General features: G+C 46.4%; 1 long non-coding RNA gene across 5 annotated transcripts in view; it reads right to left on the bottom strand.

Moving 5' to 3' along the window:
* The window catches only part of LOC138744358 (uncharacterized), a 62,341-nt gene that overhangs the window by 30,731 nt on the left and 13,743 nt on the right, over window positions 1–17,867 (bottom strand). For all 5 annotated transcript variants that reach the window (XR_011345454.1, XR_011345456.1, XR_011345453.1 and 2 more), the window contains one exon: window positions 2,150–2,229. This is a non-coding gene — a long non-coding RNA (uncharacterized lncRNA). The remainder of the gene's footprint in view (window positions 1–2,149; window positions 2,230–17,867) is intronic.

Raw genomic sequence — 17,867 nt, 5'->3', positions numbered from 1 at the left:
CAGTAAATCCGGTCATGAGGGCATTTCTGTTGCTCCTCAGGTTCTGGCTGCACTTGGGACCCATGCACCTGACCTTCAGCGAGGTGGATGAGTGGGTTGAGGATCCTCATCTTTGGCCCACTCCCAGGTCTGGCCAAGGTGGCCAGTCTCAAGTTCAACCAGCTGTCCACCAAGGGGTCCATGCAAGGAGACAGCCTGCTCAATTATGCATCCATTTGCTCAATGGGCAGAGAGGATGCTGAACGACCAAAGGAACTGTTCACACTAACCACCCGAGACTCTCGTATTCATGAAACAATATTTATTTATTTGCATAGATGAAATACTTGTCCTGCATATATATTGTTTGTCTATACGTGTGCTATGTCTGGTTGTGTATCTGCATGTTTTGCACTGAGGACTGGAGAACCCTGTTTCGTCGGGTGGTACTTGTACAATGATATGACAAATAAACTTAACTTGACGGCTGTGATTGGGTATCCCTGGAGAAGGATCCTACTGTGGCCACCAGCTTTTAAATTATTATATTTAAATTAAATTTTAAAATTTAGACATTCGGCTCTATAACAGGCCCTTTTGGCCCCTGAGCCCTGCCGCCCAAATACACCCAATTGACCTACAATGTTTTGGAAAGTGGGAGGAAACCAGAGCGCCCAGATGAAACCTACACAGATACATACAAACTCCTTACAGACAGCACCAGTTTAGGACCCAGATCGCTAGCACTGTAACAGCATTGCACTAACTGCTCCGCTAACGGCTACTTCTCCAGAGGCATTCCAGAACAGAGAGATGCCTCGGAGCCAGACCGAGTCCTGGACTTAGTGATGTTTTAAAGTTTATAAAAAGAGAAAGCAAAAGACTGGGGACAGAGTAAAGTTGTGTTGCCCGAAGGAAGTGTGTGATGTTGGGCAAGGTAGTTGCCTCTAGGTTCTCTCAGCCCTGTGTTCCGGCACCTGGATTCTATCCCATGCATGGCCGCATTTGTCTGGGACACAGTGAGTGGAGGACTGGGGTGACTGAAGCCTACTCCTGCAGATACAGTTTGCTGTCCTCACACTAAGCTTACTTGGAGACTGGTCTGCTCAGTTAGCACAAAGCTGCAGAAACTCAGCAGCAGTCTACTTTATGTAGCAAAGATAAAGATACATAACCAACGTTTTGGGCTTGAGCCCTTCATCAAGGTATAAGAAAAATACACAATCAATGTATTGGGCACCTCCCTACTTCTTTCCATACCTTGATGAATATTGCTTATGTATCTTTATCTTTGCTATATACTATTTGACCTGCTGAGTTTCTCCTGCATTGTGTTTTTGCTTCAAACACGGTGCCTGCAGACCTTCGTGTTTTACTTCTGCTCAGTTAGCACGTTCTTTCAACACTGGCCTCAAGTTCAAATCTGCCGATTCTGCGTTTATTTTAACTCGAGGTTAACCTTTGATGTATGATAATTGTAACGGCAGTCTTCCATTATCTAAACTACTGATCATTGCGGCTAATGATGTCCCCAAGTGGCTGAGGTAATTGGAAGGCCTGTGTGTTGCTGGCTTCCTCTGCAAGTGATAGATAAAGGCTGTCACCAGCTCCCGCTGTGCAGACGTGGAGCTGCGTTTCTGCTGCTTTATCATGGAGATGCTGGCCTAATCTTCTAATTCCCTTTGTCTTCAGCAGCTCACCGGTGCAGCAGTGCAGCATGCCATTGCTCACCGGCATGGCAGTGCAGTATGCTGTCGCTCACCAGTGCACCAGCACAGTGTGCCATGGTGCACCAGAGGAGTGTGTCATTGCTCACCAGTGCAGAAGTGCAGTGTGCTATAGCTCACCAGAGCACCAGTGCAGTGGGCCTGAGCTCACCAGCGCAGCATACTGTGGCTCACCCATGCAGTAGTGCAGCACACTATTGCTCATCTGTGCACCAGCGCAGTGTACTGTAGCTTACTGGTGCACCGGTGCAGCATGTTGTAACTCACCAGTGCAGTGCTATGGCTCACTGGAGCACCAGTGCAATGTAATGCAGCTCACCAGTGTCATTGTGCAGTGTAATGCAGCTCACCAGTATCCCTGTGCAGTGAAATGCAGGTCACCAGTGTCCCTGTGCAGTCTAACGCAGGTCACCAGTTTCCCTCTGAAGTCTGAAGCAGCTTACCAGTGCCCCCTCCTGTCAGATCACCACAGCTCAACACTTTAACATCCAGCTCCAGTCATAGAGGCCATGTCAAATAGCAACTGCAGAGACATGAAACAGATCAGCTTGGTGAAATATTGTCAACAGCATCAGGGGGGCTGCAGTCTCATTGAGGATTTCAATATTCACCTCCAATTCCTGATTTTTGTTTTTTACTACATATCGCTATTGAATATATATTTTTGGTCAAACAAATCAATCCCCAACCCCTGAATCAGATCCCATCCTGTAACCCATTCCCAGGGATCTATTATTCCAAATACATACCCCTGAATCCTTGGATCAGATCCCAGCCTAAAGCCCACTCCCAGGGATCTTTTTTTCCAAATATATACCCCTGAATCCCTGGATCAAATCCCAGCCTGTAACCCACACCCAGGGATTTTTTTATACTCAATATAAACCTCTGACCCCTGAATTAGATTTCAGCCTGTTACCCCTTCCAGGGGTTTTGTTATTTTATATATAAACCCCCCCGAACCTCTGGAAACAGGACCTTCAACCCATCTAGCCTTATGAACTGCTATTCTGCCTAGTCCCATTGACCTTTGCTTGGACCATATCACTCCATATCTGGAGGAGGCAGACAGTGCCGAGTACCCCTGTGGTTGTTCCTCTCAAAAATAAGTATACTGTTTTTGATACTGTTGGGGGAAGATCATGTCTCTGGCACAGAGGTTAGCCCCTCGGCTCAAAAGGGAAAGGTGGGGGGAGAAGAGGAGAGCTATGGTCATTGGAATTCATTGGCTAGGAGAACAGATATGAGGTTTTGTGAATGAGATCAAGGCTCCTGGATGGTATGTTTCTGATTGAGTTCACAGCATTCTAGAGGGGGAGAGTGAGCAGCCAGATGTTATGGTCCATGTGGGGACCAAAGACATCGATAGGAATAGGGATGAGGTCCTCAAGAGGGAATATTAGGAAAGTTAAAAAGCAGGTCCTCAGGGTGGTTATCTCAGGTTTGCTGTCTGTGCCACGTTCAAGAGAGGATAGGAACAGGAAGTTGTGGCAGATAAATGTGTGGCTGAAGAGTTGGTGCAGGGGGCAAGGGTTCAGATTTCTGGATCATTGGGATCTTTCCTGGGGAAGGTCTGACCTGTACAAAAAGTACGGGTTGCACCTGAATTGGAAAGAGACCAATATTCCAGCAGGCAGGATTGCTAGAACTATTGGGGAGGGTTTAAACTAGTTTGGCAGTGGGGTGAGAATCAAAATGTGAGTGCAGAGAATAGGGTAAAAGGACAAAAGCATCATGACATGTGTTCTGAGTTGGTGAGGAAGGACAGGCAGGGAACATAAATGTAGCCAGTTACAGGGGTTGAAATGTGTCTATTTCAATTCTAGGAGTATTAGGAATAAGGGGATGAACTTAGAGCATGGATTAAGACATAGAACTACGATGTTGTGACCGTTACTAAAACTTGGCTGGAGGAAGGGCAGGATTGGCTGATGCAGGTTTAGGTGTTTTAAAAGGTATAGGATGGGAGTTAGAAAAGTAGGGAGGGGGAAATAGCATTACTGGTCAGGGACAGTATCATGGCTATTGAAAGGGAAGACGCTGCAGAGGGAGTGTCCACTGAGTCGATATGGGTGGAAGTCAGAAGTAGGAAGAGAGCAATCACTGTGCTGGAAGTAGTGTAGGTCCCCAAATAGCCCTCTGGACACCGAGGAGCAATTTTGGAATGGTGTGGAAAATACAGGGTTGTAATTATGGGTAACTTCAACTTCCCGAATATTGACTGGCACCTCGTGACTGCAAGAGGAATGGATGGGGCTTAATTTGTCAGGTGTATTCAGGAAGGATTCCTGACACAGTATGTGGACCAGTCGATGAGAGGAGAGGTCATACGGATCTAGTTGTGGGTAATGAACCTGGTTAGGTGGCAGTGGGTGGAGGACATTTTGGTGAGAGTGACCACAACTCCCTTATCTTCAGCATAGCTACGGAAAAGGATAAAAACAGACAAAATGGGGAAGTGCTGAACTGGGGAAGGGTTAATTACGAAGGGATGAGGTAGGAACTAGTGAGAGTAAATTGGAAATGGATGTTCAAGGGTGAAAGCACAGAAGTAATGTGGAGAAAGTTTAGGGACCACTTGTGCTGAGTTTAGCATAGGTTTGTCCCACTGGGACAAGGAAAAGATGATAGAAAAAGGTAATTGTGGGGCAACTAGAGGAAGAAGGAAGCAAAGGTTAGATATAGGAAGTAGGAAACAGGAAGGGCTCATGAGAAATATATGAGAGCCAGGAAGGAGCTTGAGAAAGGACTTACTGAGGAGAGCTCAAAGGGAGCATAAGAAGGCCTTGACATGTAGAATTAAGGAGAACCCCAAGGTGTTCTATGTGTATGTGAAGAACAGAACAATGACAAGAATGAAGGCTGTTAAAGTATAAAGGAGGCAACGTGCCTGGAGATGGAGGAGGTTGGGGAGGTCCTAAATGAATACTTTGCTTCAGTATTCACAAGAAAAAAAGACCTTGATCAGGGTGAGGTTGAAATAGAACAGGCCTGTGTGCTGGAAAATGTGGAGATTAAGGAAGAGGAAGTGTTGGATCTTCTTAAAAAACATTAAATTTGATAAGTCCCAGGGGCTGGATGTGATAGACCCCAGGCTGCTGTGGGAAGTGAGGGAAGAGATAGCTGAGGCAGTAGCTATGATCTTTGAATCCTATTTGGGTTCAGGAGAGGTGCTGGAGGATTGGAGAATGGCTAATGTAGTCCCCTTCTTTAAAAAAGGTAATAGGGAGAATCCTGGGAATTATAGACTGGTGAGTCTTATGTCAATGGTGTGCAAACTTTTGGAGAAGACTCTTAAGGATAGGATCTATGAGCATTTGGAGAAGTACAGTCTACTCAAGGATAGTCAGCATGGCTTTATGAATGGAAGGTCATGCCTCATGAGCCTAATTAAGTTTTTTGAGGAGGTAACAAAAGAAATTGATGAATGTAGGGTGGTAGACGGATTTTAGCAAGGGATTTGACAAGGTCCTCCATGAGAGACTCATCCAGAAAGTCATCATGAGGCATAGGATCAGTGGAACCTTGGCTCTGTGAATACAAAATTGGCTTGCAGGAAGAAAGCAGAGGATAGTAGTGGATGGAAAGTATTCTGCCTGGAGGTCAATGACTAGTGAAGTGCCACAAGGATCTGTTCTGGGACCCCTACTCTTTGTGATTTTTATAAATGACCTGGATGAAGATGAGGATGGATGGGTCAGAACATTTGCAAATGACACGAAAGTTGGAGGAGTTGTGGATGGAGCTGAAGGTTGTCGAAGGTTACAGGAGGATATAGACAGGATGCAGAGTTGGGCACCAAAGTGGCAGATGAAGTTCAATCTGAATAAGTGTGAGGTGATGCATTTTGCAAGGACAAACCAGAAGGCTGAGTACAGGGTTAATGGTTGGTTACTTAAGAGTGTGGATGAACAGAGGGATCTTTAGATTCAAATCGATATATCCCTCAAGGTCACTGCACAGGTTGATAGGATAGTTAAGAAGGCCTATGGGATGCTGGGCTTCATTAATAGGGGGGTTGAGTTCAGGGGTGGAGAGGTCATCTTGCAACTCTACAAATGTCTGGTAAGACCACACTTAGAGTATTGTGTTTAAATCTTGTCATCTCATTATAAGAAGGATGTTGAAGCTATGGAGAGGGTGCAGAGATGACCTTGATGTACAGAAAATGTAAGAGAATGCTTAAGAAGAAAATTAGGAAGTCAAAAAGAAGAGATGGAGGTGCTTTGTCAGGTAACGTGAAAGAAAATCCAAAGGGTTTCTACAAGTATATTAAAAGTAAAAGGATGGTAAGAGACCAAATTTGACCCCTAGAAGATCAGAATGGCCAACTATGTGTAGAGCCTCATGAAATGGGGGAGATCTTGAACAATTTTTTTTGCATCGGTATTTACACAGGAAACTGGCATCTTGGATAAGAATGGAAGGGAAACAAATAGAAGTGTCATGGAACATATGGAGTTTAAGGAGAAAGAAGTGCTTTTTCTGTCTTGCAACGAATAAAGGTAGACAAATTCCCTGGACCGGATATGATATTCTCCTGCACCTTGAAGGAAACAAGTGCTGAAATTACAGCGCCCCTGGTGGATATATATACAAAACGTCCATGAGGAAGGTGCCAGAGGATTCGAGAGTAGCTGATGTTGTCCCGCTGTTTAAGATGGGTTCCAAAAGTAAACCAGGCAATTAGTGAGCCTGACATCTGTTGTATGTAAACTATTTGAAGGATTTCTGAACGATAGAGGATATATAGATATTTGGACCATCATCAGCTGATTAAGGACAGTCAGCATGGATTTATGCGTGGTAGGTCATGTTTAACAAATGTAGTTTTTTTGAGGAAGTTACCAAGAAGGTGGATGATGGAAAGGCTGTGGATTTTATTTATATGGACTTTAGTAAGACTTTTGACAAGGTTCCAGATGAGAGGTTGGTTCAAAAGGTTAGGACACAGTATACATAAAGAGGCTGCAAACTGGATTTGTAATTGGCTTGGTGGAAGAAAACAGAGTGAAGGTGGATAGTTGCTTCTCTGACTGGAGGTCTGTATTGAGTGGTGTGCCTCAGGGATCTGTGTTGGGACCATTATTGTTTGTTATCTGTATAAATGACCTAGATGATAATGTGGTGAATTGGATCAGCATGTTGATAGGAGCCGTAGTAGATTGTGAGGAAGATTTTCAAAGCTTGCAGAGGAATCTGGGCCAGTAAATGGCTGATAGAATTTAATGCAGTTAAGTGTGAGGTGTTGCACTTTGGAAGAGTGATTCAGGGTAGTACATACACAGTAAATGGTAGGCCATTGAAGAGTGTGGAGGAGCTGAGATCTGGGAATACATATAAATTGTCCCCTGAAGGTGGCATCGCATGTTACAGGGTTGTAAAGAAAGCTTTTGGCATCTTAGCCTTTATAAATCTAAGTATTGAGTATAGAAGTTGGAATATTATGTTGAAGTTATTCAAGTCATTGGTGAGGCCACACTTAGAAAATTGTGTGCAGTTCTGGTCACCCTGCAACAGGAAAGATATCAATAAGATTGAGAGTGCAGAGAAGCTTTACTAAGATGTTGCCAGGTCTTCAGGAGTTGAGTTACCGGAAAAGATTAAACAGGTTAGGACTATACTCCTTGGAACAAAAAAGAATGAGGGGAGACTTAATAGAGGTTTATAAGATTATGAGGGGTATAGACAGAGTAGACTTGAGTAGGATGTTTCCACTTAGATTAGGGGAGTAGGATGTTTCCACTTAGATTAGGGGAGATAAATATGAGAGTTCAACCTAAAGGGGAGAGGTATATAAGGGAAACATTAGAAAAGTTTTTCACTCAGAGAGTTTCCTTATAATGAGATGACAAGAATTAGGAGTGGAATGAGCTGCCATCTGATGTAGTGAATGCAGATTCAATCTTGAGTTTTAAAAATAAATTTGATAAATACATGGATAGGAGATAGGAGTGGCCTGGAGGGTTATGGAATGAGAGTAGGTCAGTGGAACTAGCTAGTTTTATTGGTCAGTCAGACCGTAAGGGTCGAATGGCCTGTTTTTCTGTGCTATAATGTTCTATGGTTGCCTGGATTGGAAAACAAGTCTTTTGAGGGAAGATTAGCAGAGCTGGAAATTTTCTCTTTGGCACGTAGAAGGATGAGGGGAGCTTTGAAATTGGTCTACAAGATTTTGAGAGCGACAGATTGGGTAGACAGCCAGCATCGTTTTCCCAGGGCAGGAATAGCAAACACCAAAGGAGGGAAGTATAGGGGAGAAATCAGGGGTAAGATTTTTACACAGAGAATTGTGGGTTCTGGAATCCCTTGCCAGGGATGCTGGTGGAGGCTGAAACATTAGAGCATTTAAGAGACTCTTAGATGGGCATGTGGATAAAAGAAAAATAGAGGGTTACAGGGTAGAGTGGGTTTACACCTTTTTTTTAAAAGGAAAATATGGGTCAGCACAATATCGAGGGCTGAAGGGTCTGTATTGTGCTGTAGTGTTCTATGTTCTATGTTCTCCAGTCTCTGGGAAGCTTTGGTGGAGGGACTGATGATTCAGAATCTGGACCCTGTACTGTGCTGGCGTCCACAATGCCAGAGCCTAGTCTGACTTTGGGGTGAGCCCCTGTACCTGGAAGAGGGAGCCGCTGCTTCCTGCAACTTGGTGCACCTGTGCACGTAGGAGAGGGCTTCCGGGATGTGTGCAGTGGTGGAGAACGAGACATCAGGACCATCTGAGGTGCCTGAGTGGTCTGGTGCGAGAGAGTGGGCTCTGGGTTGAAGATGATCTATCATCAGCCAATGTCAAATTAAGTTAGCAGCATGGAGAGCTGGGGGCATGCACGGGGCTGACGGCTGGCTGCAGTGCTGTAAGATCAATGCTGTGGATATTATTCTGTGATCGACCGCGTAATGAGAGGGTCCAGAGGCAGCCTCACTGATGGACAACACGTCCAGATGCTGTGTCCGTGCCACAGATGCAACCCATTAACGCCAGTCACTGAGGGGGTGGGGTTGGATTGTCATTAAGGGGGGAGGGGTAAATGTCACTGAGGGGGGAGGGGGATTGTCACTGAGGGGAAGGGGGATGATCGCTGAGGGGGGTGGGTGATTATCACTGAGGGGGTGAGGGGGATTGTCATTGAGGGGGGAGAGGGAATGTTATTGAGGGGGGAGAGGGAATGTCACTGAGGGGGAGGGGGATTGTCACTGAGGGGGGAAGGGGATTGTCCTTAAGGGGGAAGGAGGATTGTCGCTGAGGGGAGAGGGAGATTGTCACTGAGGGGGGAAGGAGAATGTCACTGAGAGGAGGGGGATTGTCACGGGTGTGGGGGTGGGATTGTTTTTGAGGGGAGGAGGGGAAATGTCGCTGATGGGGGAGGGGTGAAGATCCGAATCTTTAAGACTCAGGTTGGGTGAGACAAGAACCAGAGGATATGGGATAAGGGTGAAAGGGGAAATGTTTAAGGGTGACGTCTTCACACAGAGAGTGGTGGGAGTTGCCGGCTGAAGTAGTGAATGCAGGGTCAATTTTGACAAAATTTGTATTGGTGCATGGATGGGAGGGATAGAATATGGAACACTACAGCACAGTACAGGCCCTTTGGCCTTCGATGTTGTGTCGACCCATATTTTCCTTATTAAAAAAACTACTAAACCCACTCTACCCAGTAATCCTCTATTTTTCTTTCATCCATGTGCCTGTCAAAGAGCTTATTAAATGCCCCTAATGTTTCAGCCTCCACCATCCCTGGCAAGGGATTTCAGGCACCCACAGCTCTCTGTAAAAATCACCCCTTTTTGGTAGAGCTAGGTGACATTTTGGAAAAAAGTTACAGGGTGGAGTATCCGCAGGATCCTGCACTGCTCCTGTTTGGGGATATTATGGAGAGGTTTGTCCGAGATTGTCCAGACATCAAATTCAATCTGTGAAGGTTGCCTTGGCCATAGCCAGTAAATGCATAGCGGTTAACTGGAAATATGTCTAAGCACAAGATGAAACATGGAGATGCAGAGCTGTGTTCCCCTGGAGAAAATTACTTATAATTTTAAGAGGGAGATATGACACATTCATGAAGGTGTGTCAGCATTTGCGACACATTAGAATGCAGGTGTGATTAACCTTCCAGGGCCTTTCTTAAAGGAATATTCTGAATAATAGGATCACACAAGTCTGGAAATACTGAAAACGAGGAGTCAATTTGGAGGTCCTGCTGGCTTCCCCCCACCCCTTTCTTTCTCATGCATTTGTAGTGTTTTTCTTAATAATTGATTGGCTTATTGATGTTGAAGTGGGATATAGGGTGAAGGATGTGGGGTGGGGCGGGGGAAGGAGGGGAGTGGGGGGAGTAAAGTAAAAAGAGAAGACTTAACAAACACTGACCGGTAAAAAGGGTGGATTGTTCCCTTACAATATCTGTATAACACGAATCTGTAAAACTAAAAATTTTCAATCTTACCCCTGATGTTTTCCCTAAATGTCCCTCCCTTCACTTTATACATATGTCCTCTGATGTTTGCTCTTCCTGACCTGGGAAACAGGCATTGGCTGTCCACCCTATCTATGCCTCTCATAATCTATCTCACTATCAAGTCTCCTCTTAACCTTTTGTGCTCCAAAGAGAAAATTCCCAGTTCTGCTAACCTTGTCTCATAAGACTGGTTTTCCAATCCAGGCAACATCCTGGCAAATCTCCTCTGCACCCTCCCCATAACTTAACAACCTTCTTATAATGAGGTGATGAGAACTGGCACAATACTCTATGTGTGGTCTTACCAGACATTTGTAAACTTGCAAGATGACCTCTCCACCCCTGAACTCAACCCCCCTATTAATGAAGCCCAGCATCCCATAGGCCTTCTTAACTATCCTATCAACCTATCAACCTGTGTCAAATCCCTTGCTAAAATCCATCTACCACCCTACATTCATCAATTTCTTTTGTTACCTCCTCAAAAAACTTAATTAGGCTCATGAGGCATGACCTTCCATTCATAAAGCCATGCTGACTATCCTTGAGTAGACTGTACTTCTCCAAATGCTCATAGATCCTATCCTTAAGCATCCTCTCCATCAGTTTGCACACCACTGATGTAAGACTCACCAGTCTATAATTCACAGGATTCTCCCTATTATCTTTTTTAAAGAAAGGAACTACATTAGCCATTCTCCAATCCTCCAGCACCTCTCCTGAAGCCAAAGAGTATTCAAAGAGTATTCTACTGCCTCAGCTATCTCTTCTCTCACTTCCCACAGCAGTCTGGGGTCTATTACATCCAGCCCCTGGGACTTATCAAATTTGATGTTTTTAAGAAGATCCAACACCCTCTTCCTTAATCTCCACATTGTCCTGCACACAGGCCTGTTCTCTTTCAACCTCACCCTGATCAAGGTCTTTTTTTCTTGTGAATACTGAAGCAAAGTATTCATTTAGGACCTCCCCAACCTCCTCCATCTCCAGGCGCATTGCTTCCTTTATCTTTTAGCAGCCCCACCTTCATTCTTGTCATTGTTCTGTTCTTCACATACGCATAGAACATCTTGGGGTTCTCCTTAATTCTACATGTCAAGGCCTTCTTATGCACCCTTTGAGCTCTCCTCAGTAAGTCCTTTCTCAAGCTCCTTCCTGGTTCCCATATATTTCTCATGAGCCCTTCCTGTTTCCTGCTTATATCTAATCTATGCTTCCTTCTTCCTCTTGTCTAGTTGCCCCACAATTTCCTTTTTCTACCACCTTTTCCTTGTCCCAGTGGGACAAACCTATCCTAAATCCAGCACATGGCCTCTAAACTTACTCCTCATTATTTCTGTGCTTTCACCCTTGAACATCCATTTCCAATTTACTCTCACAAGTTCCTACCTCATCCCTTCATAATTAGCCCTTCCCCAGTACGGTACTTTCCAATTTTGTCTGTTTTTATCCTTTTGCATAGCTATGCTGAAGCTAAGGGAGTTTTGGTCACTCTCACCAAGGGATCCGCCACCTAATCAGGTTCATTACTCATAACTAGATCCAGTATGGCCTCTCCTCTTGTCGACTGGTCCACATTCTGTGTCAGAAATCCTTCCTGAATACACCTGACAAATTTAGACCCATCCATCCCTCTTACAGTCATGAAGTTCCAGTCAATATTAAGGAAGTTGAAGTCACCCATAACTACAACCCTGTATTTCCTGCACCATTCCAAAATCTGCCTGTTTATCTGCTCCTCTGTGTCCTGAGGGCTATTTGGAGGCCTATTGTCTACTCCTAGCACAGTGATAGCTCCCTTCCTATTTCTGACTTCCACCCATACTGATTCAGTGGACAGTCCCTCTGCAGCATCCTCCCTTTCTATATCTGTGTAATTATCCTTGACCTGTAATGGCTATGGCAGAGGTTCACGTGGAACTCTGAAACCTGTGGACCACTTCCCATCTCTCACAGTCACGTCTCAGTCAAAGCAGGGAGATGGCAAGTGATTCACAAGTTCAAGTTGATTATCATATGACGGTACATATCTTTCTTTCTTTGGCTTGGCTTCGCAGACGAAGATTTATGGAGGGGTATGTCCACGTCTGCTGCAGGTTCGTTGGTGACTGACAAGTCCGATGCGGGACAGGCAGGCACGGTTGGTTGGGGTTGGGTGTTGGGTTTTTCCTCCTTTGTCTTTTGTCAGTGAGGTGGGCTCTGCGGTCTTCTTCAAAGGACGTTGCTGCCCGCCGAACTGTGAGGCGCCAAGATGCACGGTTGGAGGCGATATCAGCCCACTGGCGGTGGTCAATGTGGCAGACACCAAGAGATTTCTTTAAGCAGTCCTTGTACCTCTTCTTTGGTGCACCTCTGACTCGGTGGCCAGTGGAAAGCTCGCCATATAACTCAATCTTGGGAAGGCAATGGTCCTCCATTCTGGAGACGTGACCCACCCAGCGCAGTTGGGTCTTCAGCAGCGTGGATTCGATGCTTGCGGACTCTGCCAGCTCGAGTACTTCGATGTTGGTGATGAAGTCACTCCAATGAATGTTGAGGATGGAGTGGAGACAGCGCTGATGGAAGCGTTCTAGGAGCCGTAGGTGATGCCAGTAGAGGACCCATGATTTGGAGCCGAACAGGAGCGTGGGTATGACAACGGCTCTGTACATGCTGATCTTTGTGTGTTTCTTCAGGTGGTTGTTTTTCCAGACTCTTTTGTGTAGTCTTCCAAAGGCGCTATTTGCCTTGGCGAGTCTGTTGTCTATCTCGTTGTCGATCCTTGCATCAGATGAAATGGTGCAGCCGAGGTAGGTAAACGGGTTGACCATTTTGAGTTCTGTGTGCCCGATGGAAATGTGGGGGGTGGGGGGGGGGGGTGGCTGGTAGTCATGGTGGGGAGCTGGCTGATGGAGGACCTCAGTTTTATTCAGGCTGACTTCCAGGACAAACATTTTGGCAGTTTCCGCAAAACAGGACGTCATGCGCTGGAGAATTGGCTCTGAATGGGCAACTAAAGTGGCATCATCTGCAAAGAGTAGTTCACGGACAAGTTGCTCTTGTGTCTTGGTGTGAGCTTGCAGGCGCCTTAGATTGAAGAGACTGCCATCCATGCGGTACCGGATGTAAACAGCGTCTTCATTGTTGAGGTCTTTCATGGCTTGTTTCACCATCATGCTGAAGAAGATTGTAAAGAGGGTTGGTGTGAGGACGCAGCCTTGCTTCATGCCGTTGTCAATAGAGAAGGGTTCGGAGAGCTCATTGCTGTATCTGACCCGACCTTGTTGGTTTTCGTGCAGTTGGATAACCATGTTGAGGAACTTGGGGGGGGCATCCGAGGCACTCTAGTATTTGCCAAAGTCCTTTCCTGCTCACGGTGTCGAAGGCTTTGGTGAGGTCAACAAAGGTGATGTAGAGTCCTTTGTTTTGTTTTCTGCATTTTTCTTGGAGCTGTCTGAGGGCAAAGACCATGTCAGTAGTTCCTCTGTTTGCACGAAAGCCACACTGTGATTCTGGGAGGACATTTTCGGTGACACTAGGTATTAGTCTATTAAGGAGAATCCTAGCGAAGATTTTGCCTGCAATGGAGAGCAGCGTGATTCCCCTGTAGTTTGAGCAGTCTGATTTCTCGCCTTTGTTTTTGTACAGGGTGATGATGATGGCATCACGAAGGTCCTGAGGCAGCTTTCCTTGGTCCCAGCAGAGCATGAAAAACTCATACAGTTTTGTATGCAGAGTTTTGCTGCCAGCCTTCCAGACCTCTGGGGGGATTCCATCCATACCTGCTGCTTTGCCACTTTTCAGTTGTTCAATTGCCTTACATGTCTCTTCCCGGGTAAGGACCTCATCCAGCTCTAAACTCAAGGGCTGTTGAAGGAGCTGGAGCAGGGCAGATTCTTGGACTGAGCGGTTGGCACTGAAAAGAGATTGGAAGTGTTCTGACCATCGATTGAGGATGGAGATCTTGTCACTGAGGAGGACTTTGCCGTCTGAGCTGCGCAGAGGGCTTTAGACTTGGGGTGAGGGGCCATAGTGTCTCGTAATAACCCCTGAAGTCGCCAATGTTGGCGCTAAGCTGGGTTCGTTTGGCGAGGCTAGTCCACCACTCATTTTGGATCTCCCGGAGTTTGCGCTGAAGATGGCTGCATGCGAGACGGAAGGCTCGTTTTTTTCTCTGGCCAGGAACGCTTTGCAAAGAGAGCCTGGTGGGCAGATCACTTCTTTGCCAGCAGCTCCTGGATTTCCTGGTTGTTTTCGTCAAACCAGTCCTTGTTTTTCCTGGAGGAGAAGCCCAGTACCTCTTCAGTGGATTGCAGTATGGCCGTTTTCAGCTGATCCCAGAGGGTTTCAGGAGACGGTACATATACAGCTCAACGAAAGAGTTTCTCCAGACCACGGTGCACACACATACACACACAATACTCAGCATATAATAATCACACATCTACATAAAGATATAATTTGTAATTGGTATGTATAAATGTTTGGGGTGATATACTCAGTTACAAGGTACTGTTCATCAATCTCACAGCTTGCAGGAAGAAGCTATTTCCCTGCCTCGTAGTCCTGACTTTGATGCTTCTATACCTCCTTCCTGATGGTAGTGGATCAAAAATACTGTGGACCAGATGGGAATGGACCTCAATAATTCTTTGAGCCCTAGAGCAGCAAGGTTAGGGTAGCGGTTAGCGCAATGCTATTACAGTGCCAGTGACCCGGATTCTAATCCAATGCTGTCTGTAAGGAGTTTGTGTGTTCTCCTGTGACTGTGTGGAGTTCCCCTGGGTGCTCCAGTTCCTCCCACCCTTCAAAACTATGGGGTTGTAGGTTATTTGGAGTATTTGGGAGACGCTGGCTTATATGCCAGAAGGACCTGTTACCGTGCTGAATGTGTAAATTTAAAAAGAAATTAAGCAATATTCCTGGTAAATGTCAGTAGATTGGATGGTAAAGAAGGCGTATAGAATGCCCATTGGTAGGGCATTGAATATAAAAGTAAGGAAGTCATGTTGCAGCAAGAGAAAAAATTAGTTCAGCTGCACGTGGAATACTGTGTTTGATTCTGGCCGCCAATTACAGGAAGGATGTGGAGGCTTTGGAAAGTGGACAGAAGACATTTACCAGGATGTTACCTGGATTAAGGGTGTGATTTTTTTTGGAGAGATGTCTGACAAAAAGACCTGGATAGACACACAAAGAGCCTGCTTGTGCTGAATGTTCCATGTTTTAAGACATAACTACTATTATAAAGGGGTTTCCTAAATGTCCTGGCCAACATTTATACCTCATTGCCACTAGTAGATCATCTGTTCATTGTCCCATTCCTGGCCGTGGGATCTTGCTGTGCGCACATCACCTACCTCAATCACTAACTTTCCCCATGTGAAAATCCCTGGGGCCTCCTGCCACAGAGATTTGGCCCTTTCCCCGGTTACCTCCTGTCTCCCAGAGGGAAACGAATGTTTTGTCCCTGCATGGCTGAGGCTCAGCTCCAGACTGGGAGAGGGTGCAGCCTCTTCTCCCTGCTGGCTCTTGAAGAATGTGCAGGGAGAGGGGTGGGTCAGTGCACTAGCAGCCGATGAACTGCTGAGACAACAGCTCTGTCCCCTCAGCTGCTCGTCTGAAAACTGCCTTGATTCAGGCAGATTTATGTCGGAACTCTCTGCTGTTATTACATGTCGGAGCTTATTGGGAAATTGCTGCATTATGTAGAGTGTCTAACAAATTGCTTATGTTGGTATAATTGGATTACAACAGCAGTGCAGTCCCAGAGGAAGGATTAGCAGAGCAAAGGCACTTGCCAACCTCCAAAGCCATGCATTTGCATTTTTTATTCTTCGCCTGTTCTCTGCCCTGTTTCTACTCCCCCATCCTCCAAGCTGCCTCTCTCTCCAGCTGTCTGCTGGAGAGGCAGCCTGCTCTTTGTTCCTGACCAGTGCAGTGGGCACAGAGCCTGAGTGAGAAGAGCCCACAAATGCAGTCAGACACCAAGCGTTTGGCGTGTTTCCCTTTATCGAAGGGGGCACTGAGTACAGGAGCAGGGAGGTCATGTTATTACTGCTGATGAGACCACATTTGGGGTATTGAGTGCAGATCTGGTCACCCAGCGAGAAGAAAGATGTCATTAAGTCCAAGGTGGCATGGTAGTGTTGCGGTTAGTGCCATGCTATTGCAGCACCAGCGACCCATGTTTGAATCCGGCACTGTCTAAGAGAAGTTTGTATGTTTCCCCTGTGACCGTGTGGATTTCCTCTGGGCGCTCCGATTTCCTCTCCCATACAAATAATCTGCAGGGTTAGTTGGTTAATTGGTCACATGGGCGTATTTGGGGCAGCACAGGCTCATGGGCTGGAAGGGCCTGTTTCCCTGCTGATTCTCTGAATTAAAACAAGTCCGATACCATTCACAAGGATGTTCCAAGGACTGGGGGCTTGAGTCACAAGGATGTTGCAAGGACTGGGGGCTTGAGTTCTCAGGAGATCAGGAGAGGCTGGATAGACTGGGACTTGCTCCCAAGAGCAGACCAGAATGGGGACATGATAGAGATTCATAAAATAATGAGTGTGTAGCTGCACGCTACTCAAAAGAAGATACACACACATGGTGTAGTCAGGTTAAGCTCTGAATTTTATTAGGGGCTCAGGCCCAACTTTTATACTTCCACTGTTCCCGTCGAGACCCATTTGGCTGACTGTACTGACAATAACCACACCAGCAGTGCGAGTATAAGACAGCTTTAATAAACTAATATGTACACTAAGAGGTTTTGTCTCTCTGCAAGACAAACCTGGAAGGCTAGACTGTAGCTCTGGACTGCTTTATAGACAAGGTCACCGGGATGACCCCTGGTGACCTAGTGGTGTAATTACATATCACTGCACTGACGCCACAACATGCATAACAAAAGCGGGTTTCCCACACAAGGGTACTTTTCTGCATAACAATTCCCTTCTTCCCTGCATGCTTGTTCCTGTCTGTTGGCTGTGCAACAAGGCCAACACCATTTTTGGGTCATTGGCCTTTAAGCTGGCCTTGCTGTTCACCCGCCAGTTCACTTGTTGGGGCCAGTGTCGCAGCTCAGGCTGCTGGCCTTTGGTTGTGCTCACCGCCTGGAGCGCTGGCTTGATCGCCGCCACGGTGGGCCGCCACATGACCCCTCTCAGAACTAACGGTATTGTCCTTGTTATTGTCCTTGGTGCCCAGAGAGAAAGTCTCTGCAGCCTTTGGTGGAGTGTCTCTTCGGCATGGTGCTGGCGTCTCGACTGGGCATGCTGGGTCCAGGTGTGCTATCTTCAGCCTGTCTGTGGTGAAGACCTCCGTCTTGCCTCTGACCCCCAGCTTGAACTTGGCCCTGTTGTTGTGAGCTCGGTAGACAAGTTCAGCCAAAGTGGGTGTTGAGGTCCGCCTTGGGTGACATGCGGATGATCAACAGCTCCCATGGTAGCTCGTCTATCCAGTTGGGTTATTGGAGTCTGTTCATGAGCATGGTTTAGAGGTGCCCGTGGAAATGCTCCGCCAACCCATTGAACTGTGGATGGTAAGCTGTTGTGCGATGCAGCTGGGCACCCCACAGGCTGGCGAAGTTGGACCACAGACTGGAGGTTAACTGGCCCCTCTGTTGGATGTGATGTTGAATGGTAACCATGCCACCCAGAATGAGATGAGGGGCCTGGCGCACGAGGTTGTGGACAAGTCTGGCAGTGGGACTGGTTCTGGCCACCTG

Source organism: Narcine bancroftii, chromosome 10, assembly GCF_036971445.1.
Source record: "Narcine bancroftii isolate sNarBan1 chromosome 10, sNarBan1.hap1, whole genome shotgun sequence".
NCBI lineage: Eukaryota > Metazoa > Chordata > Chondrichthyes > Torpediniformes > Narcinidae > Narcine > Narcine bancroftii.
This window is presented reverse-complemented; position numbering and strand designations above follow the sequence as displayed.